A 6831-nucleotide genomic window follows, 5' to 3' on the forward strand; every position below is an offset into this window, starting at 1 on the left:
TAGACAGGTCCATAAAACAAAACGAGACTGAAGGGACACACCAGCCCAGGAGCAAGGACTAGAAGGCAGGAGGAGACAGGAAAGTGAGTGAAAGGGAAACCAAAGTTGAGAAGGGAAGGTGCGGACATATCGTGGGGTTGTTAACCAATGTTATAAAACAATATGTGTACTGTTTAATGAGAAGCTAATTTGTTCTGTAACTTCATCTAAATTACAATAAAATAAAATGAAGAAAAAAAAATAAGGGAAGTCCACAAACAGAAAAAACCCACCATAACAGTTATCCTCAAGTTGATCCTGACTCATGAAAACCCCACATGTTGCAGAGTAGAGCTGTGCTCTGTAGGGTCTTGGAAGCAGATCACCAGGCATTTTTCTAAGGTACCTCACCTGGCCTTTCTTCTGAGGTGCTTCTGGGTGAGTTCAAACCACTAACCTTTTACTTAGTGGGTGAGCATGTAACCATTTGTGCCACCCAGGGACACTCCTAGTTGCAACAGAGGCCTTGGCAAATCCTATAGGGAGTTCTGGAGGTGGATGGCCCTCTAGAGGCCTCCCAAATTGAGGCAAGGGGGCTGAGCCTTTAAATCCCCACACTGACCAGTCATTGGATATGGGCTCCCCCCAACCCTCAGAGGGCGTTACCTTGGGTGTGACAGCTTCTTTCTAGCAAGGCACTCCCTTCTGCCAGAGCAATTCCTGGAGAGAGACAATGCTGTGAGCCTTCAGTAACCAACATTCAAGGCAGCTGGGGAAGGAATGCCTGGGTAGAGAAGAAGGATCTGGGTGGCGCATCACAGCACCCACTGCAAAAGGCTAAGAACCCTAAGAGAACAAATAAGTAAGATGTAGTGGATGCTCACAGTAGGATACCATTGCTCACCCTTCCAGGGTACAACCTGGCAGCGCTTAATCATATCAAGTGTGTGATATGACTGCTCTCTGAGCCAGAATCCCACTCCTGAGTATGTGTCCCAGAGAGATTCTCAGACAGGTCCATGGACATGTGCAAAGATGATATTCACAGCATTGCTTGCTGTGGTGGGACGTTGAAGGGAACGTGGGTGTCAATCATGGAAAATAGATAAGTTAATTGTAGATGCGTGCATCCAACTATGTGGAATATAATGCAGCACTTGGAAGAAATGAACCACGTGGCATCTTGCATAAGTCTTAAAAACATAGAGTTGAGTACAGAACTTCAAAAAGTAGAATGAGGTGTGTATAGTAATATGTGTGTATTTCACAAAGATACATATATGTTAAGGACATATGAAGTGCATTTAAATAGATGTACTCGGGGGGAAGGAGACTGGGAGTGGATATTGGGGCTGAATGGGGAAAAACTAAACTAAGAAGGGCCTATATTCATGACAATAATAAACTGTTGTTGTTGTTAGGTGCTGTCAAGTTGATTCCAATTCATAGCGACCCAATGTGACAGTAGAACTGCCCCCTGTAGGGTTTTCTAGGGTGGAATTTTTACCGAAGCAGATCACCAAGTCTTTCTCCTGCAGAGCCAGCGGGTGGGTCCTAACTGCCAACCTTTCGATTACCAGCCAAGCACTTAACCATTTGCACCACCAGGCCTCCTTAATAAACTAAGGAGTGTGATAAACTCACTTATGTATCAGAGGTTCAAAGGAGGAAAAAAAAAAAGATATTTAATAAGTATGCTTACCCTTAGAATTATTGAAAAAAATATCTAAAGCTGGAGTGTTAGCAGTGGCGACTGTGACAAGTGGTTAGATTTAGGATCTGTTTTACAGGTAGTACCAGCAGAATGCTAATGGAACTGGGTGTGGTAGGTGAAGGAAGAAAGGAGTTAAGCATCACTCCTAGTTTTGACCTAAGCAACTGGGTAGAGGATGGAACTATTTACAGAGAAGGAGAAGAACTGCAGAAGAAACAGATTTTATCGGCTGCAGTGTGGAAATCAGGAGTCTGTGTTGATCATGTGATTTAAAAGATGCCTGAACCAAATTGGGAGCCCTGGTGGTGCAGTGATTAAAAGATCAGCTGCTAACCAAAAGGTCAGCAGTTCAAATCCACCAGCCTCTCCTTGGAAACCCTATGGGGTTGTTTTACCCTGTCCTATAGGGTCGCTGTGAGTCAGAATCGACTCGATGGCAATGGGTTTTTTAAACTAAATTGAGTATCTAAGACCTTAAGCTCCATGTGGGCAGGGTGGTTGATTACATCACTGCCAAATTCCCAGTACCTGGAATAGAGCCTAGCACACAGTAGGTGCTCAACAAATATTTGTCAAGTAAGAGAATGAATGAATAAAGAATAACAAGGCAGTTGGATTTACAGGCCTGGAGTTCAAGGGAGAGCTCAGGGCTGGAAATAGATTTGGAATTTGTCAGCATCTAGATGGTAGTTTAAGTCCAGATATTGAATGAGATCATGTAGGAAGAAAGTGTAGAGAAAGAAGAGAAAAAATAGCTAAGAACAAGGTCCTGTACTTCAGTGTTTCAAGAAAGAAGTAATGGTCAACTGAGAGAGGTTAAGGAAGATGAGGAAAGGGAATTAATCTTTAGTATTTGCCTGGTAAGTTAAAAAAAATTTCAACCTATTTTTAAAAATGTGAAATATTGAAAATGTATAAAACAGAAACATACAACTCAATACATTTCTTCAACATGAACACCCATGTAACCACCACACTGGTCAAGATACAGAATATTTCCAGCAACCCCAAAGCCTTCGGTATACCCGTACTTGATCACATCTTCCCATTACTACAGAGTGACCGCTATTCTGACTTTTGTGGAAATCACTTCTTTGTTTCTCTCTATACTTTTACCATCTAAGTATGCACCCCCTTAATACTATAGTTTCATTTTGCCTGTTTTTGAACTTTATATAAATAGGATCGTAGAGTATGTTTTCTTTTGTGTCTAGCTTATTTTGTTCAATATAATATTTTGAGATTCACCCATATTGGAGTTTTAACAGATGAGTAATTTACTGATTTTCATTACTACACAGTATCCCACTGTATTACGTTGATAGAAATTATGATCATTTCCATTTGGGCTGTTATAAATAATACTGCTGGGAATATTTTCGTACAAGAACAGATATGGGCTTGCCTTTCTGTTGGGAGTGGAATTGCTAGGTTATAGAGTTTGGGTATTTTCCATTTTAGTTGATTATGCCAGTCTGCTTTCTAAAGTTGTTGTTCCCATTTATACATCCAGCAAAAGTCTGAGAGACTCATTTTTCAACATCCTCACCAACACTGGGCATTATAAGTCTCTTTAATGTTAGCCATTCTGGTGGGTATATAATGGTATCTCATATTTATTTTAATTTTTATTTCTCTGAATACTAATGGGATTGAGTGCACTCACATGTTCACTGGCCATTTTTATTTTCTGTTTTGTGACTTGCTTGTACAATTCTCTTGTCTGTTTTTCCCTTGTGTGTCTGTCTTTTTTTTTTTTTTGGTAGGATCTCTTTGTATATTTTGGATACAAGTCATTTATTGATTATGTTGCCAATATCTTTTCCCACTCTGTGGCTTGCCTTTTCACTCTGACTGATCTTTTGATGATCAAAATACTTACTTTTAATTTACCTGGTATATCTTTCTCTATTCCATTCCTTTCAATTTTTCTATGTCATTATGTTTTAGATTTATCTATTGTAAATAGCATATTACTGGAATTTTTTATATCCAATTGGAAGGTCTTTGTGTTTTAACCGAAAAATTTATCATTTTACTGTTGTTGTGATTACTGCCATGCTTTCACTTGTTTCTAACACCTTATTTTATGGTTTCCATTAACCATGCTTTTTCTTTGCCTCTTTTTTCTTCTTTCCTGCCTTCTTAAAAAAAAAAAAAATTCTCTTTATTTCTCTCTATGGGATTTAAAAATTATGTATTCTATTTCTAGTCCTTAAATTTTTAACATGATTACTTAAATTAAGGTCTAACTCTACTGAGTATTATAAATTTGAATTTAGTCCTTCGGACTTTCGTCTTCCATATTACTGTTGTGAAGTATTTTAGTTCCACCCTGCCCCCATTACTCAATATGGTCATTTTTTATAACCAGTGTTGTTTTAGATTTACCAGTATGTGTACCCGTTGCTTTGCACACCGTTCTTATATTTCTCTCTTGGTAGAAGGAGGGCAGCCCATTCCTTGTGATGGGAAAAGAGAGGACATGGGTACTGGTGCCAGGACTGGTAAGTTTGATGTAGGGTGGGGGAGATGAGGTTGTTTTCTTCTGACTGCGACTGTATTCAGAGTGAATAAGAAGCAAGGCCATCAGCTGAGGGGAGGAGAAAGGAAGTTTTAGAAGGTTTGAAGAGAGAGGAAGAGGTGTGAATAGTTGTCTTCGAGAGCTGGAGGAGAATGTGTGATCCTAATACATGTGTTCTGTTTCCCCCACTAGATCATGATGTTGTTGTTAGCTGCCATTGAGTAGATTTCGACTCATAGTGACCCCATGTGACTGAGAAGAACTTCCCCATAAGGTTTTCTTGGCTGTCATCTTTACAGAAGCAGATCACCAGGTCTTTCTCTTATGGACCTGCTGTGTGGGTTCGAACCTCCAACCTTTTGGTTAGCATCTGAGCGCTTAATCATTTGTGCCACCAGGGCTCCTTCACTAGATTATAAGCCCCTTAAAAGATGAGACAATTCTTCTAAATCTCTGCATCCCTTCTGTCTAACACCTACAATACACTCAATACAGGTTTGCTGGTGATGATAAACATAATTTAATCTCAGCAGATGGAGAATTTTCTGTGCCCCAAGGTTATAGTCGTCTAAGACAGAGTAGATTGGATTGAATTTTTACTGACCCCCAGTGCACACCCTGAAAATTAGTTTTGTTTTTTTTAACAACACTTTTTATCAGCTTTGTGTATATGCTTTGATTCTTTTTTCTGAAAAACAGAATTCAAGAAAAGCCCTGATTACCAGCCGCCTTAGTTGATTTGTCTTTGTTTTACTGGAACGGCCCTACTCAAAGGTGGCAGGAACAGTGCAGTTTGCTGGCAAAGAGAAGGGGGTTTCTCAGAGTCCTATTTAATCTCCATATCACAGACAGAGCCTCTCTGCATCACAGTTGAGAGCTGCTTGTGGTTAATTAATCACCTCAAGGTAATGCCTGAGCCAGGAGCCAAGGGAGGGAGAGGAAGGAGCTTCCATGGCTAAACTGCTCCACCTTCAAGATCTCAAGCTGGGCAATTCTCTCTGACCCTAACCTCCTGTCTTGCCTCCTCTTCTACTTCTCCTCTCCACCCTGGCATTCAGGGGAGCAGAAAACTAATCGGTTGACACCAATTCCCATCCCTGAAGTCTAGACTTCTCCTTCCTCTGGGCCAAGGCAAGGGCCCTGGGAAACACGTGCAAAATGACAGTCTCCGTCTGAAGGGTTGTTGTGCTGAAGACTCCGTGGCCTTGGCCTCCCTAGGGTGTCTTCTTGCAATTTAAGTCATCCACATCACTAAAAATCTAATCTTTCTAAATAATAACCATGATCATAGCATTGTTCTCTTTAATAACTTTCAGCCACTCCCCATTACTTAAATTAAGCACCAGTCCTCACCCTGACATTCAGTGTCATCTATAATACGACCTCACCTCACCTTGTACCGTCTCCTTCCACTTGTTATATTTACCCCGGATTTCATTATTTCCGCAACCTGCTTCACATTTTTGCATCAGCTATTCTGTCTTTGCTAATGAAGTTTCTCCAATCCTGAGCTGCCCTGTCAAAATTCTATCCTTATTTCCAAAATCACCTCCTTGATAAAGCCTTACCTGACATCCACTTGGCTATCCTTTTACCTGCTTTAAGCCTCCTTAGTGCTTTGCTTATTTTTATTTCCTATGGCTCTTAGTGTACTTTGTATCCCGGTTATTATATAATTGGCTGATCCTCCTAATAGGGTCACAAGCTCCTTGAAGGAAAGGACAGTGTGTCTCTCATCTTTGCATTCTGTTCAGGCTCTAGCTAAGTGCCTTGCACACAGGAGTTGAATTGGATAGAACTGAGGAGAGCAAAGCAAAAGAAAACCGGTGTACAGGGTATTCAAAGAAATCACTGAACCAAAAAAGACCTGGAAGAAGGACACGAAGGGCGGATAGTAGAGAAAGTGCTACCAGCCAGAGTATGGCACAGTCCTCATCTCTTTTCACATCGAGTCCTCTGAGTGATTCAGGCACTCTGCGTGCATTTCCGCTCCTCCCGTCTTCTCATTATTTCCCTCCCTACTGGGAAAATCGGTCTGTTAGACACTGAAGTCATTGCCTGAAATCGAACTCATGGGCATTCAGCATCATTTTTTTTTTTTTCCTTTTCAGAATAAGTCTATTCACACCAAGTATATATTTACTCTCTTGCTGTTCCATTACAGATAATCAATTCATATGGAACGAGAATAGGATGTCTTACGGCAAACAATAAGGTGGTTTGTTACATGCGCTTCTTGTGACCAGGGACATAACTTCATTAACAAAGGGAGTTCTGCAGCTCAGGGTGGGAGAGGACACCTCTTCCTGGCTGTGTGCTGGTGCTCAGTGCAGCTGAGAGCCACATGCTGTGCTAGCATAGCCCCTGGCCTGAGCCCCATTTGGAGCAAAGCAATTTGGGGTGAGCCAATGTTCGTGCCCAGTTATTCTCTCATGTGTGGCTCTTGCCTCAGCTACTTTGCTGTATTTTTCCACTCCTCTTACAAAAGTGGAATGGAGGATTGTCAGGTTACAGGAGTAGAGAATTTGAGGGCAGGCTTGCAAGGGTGCTGTCTCTTCTTCACTCTTAGCAAGTATCTTCTTAGTCTAAACAGAGTTGCTGTTACTGTTGTTGT

General features: G+C 41.1%; 1 protein-coding gene across 1 annotated transcript in view; it reads left to right on the plus strand.

The window, feature by feature from the left end:
• Positions 1–6831, plus strand: part of DNAH8 (dynein axonemal heavy chain 8) — a 383298-nt gene that overhangs the window by 314660 nt on the left and 61807 nt on the right. The gene's annotated exons all lie outside the window — the stretch shown is intronic.

The sequence above is a fragment of the Trichechus manatus genome, unplaced genomic scaffold, assembly GCF_000243295.1.
Source record: "Trichechus manatus latirostris isolate Lorelei unplaced genomic scaffold, TriManLat1.0 scaffold00065, whole genome shotgun sequence".
NCBI classification, from domain to species: Eukaryota; Metazoa; Chordata; class Mammalia; order Sirenia; family Trichechidae; genus Trichechus; species Trichechus manatus.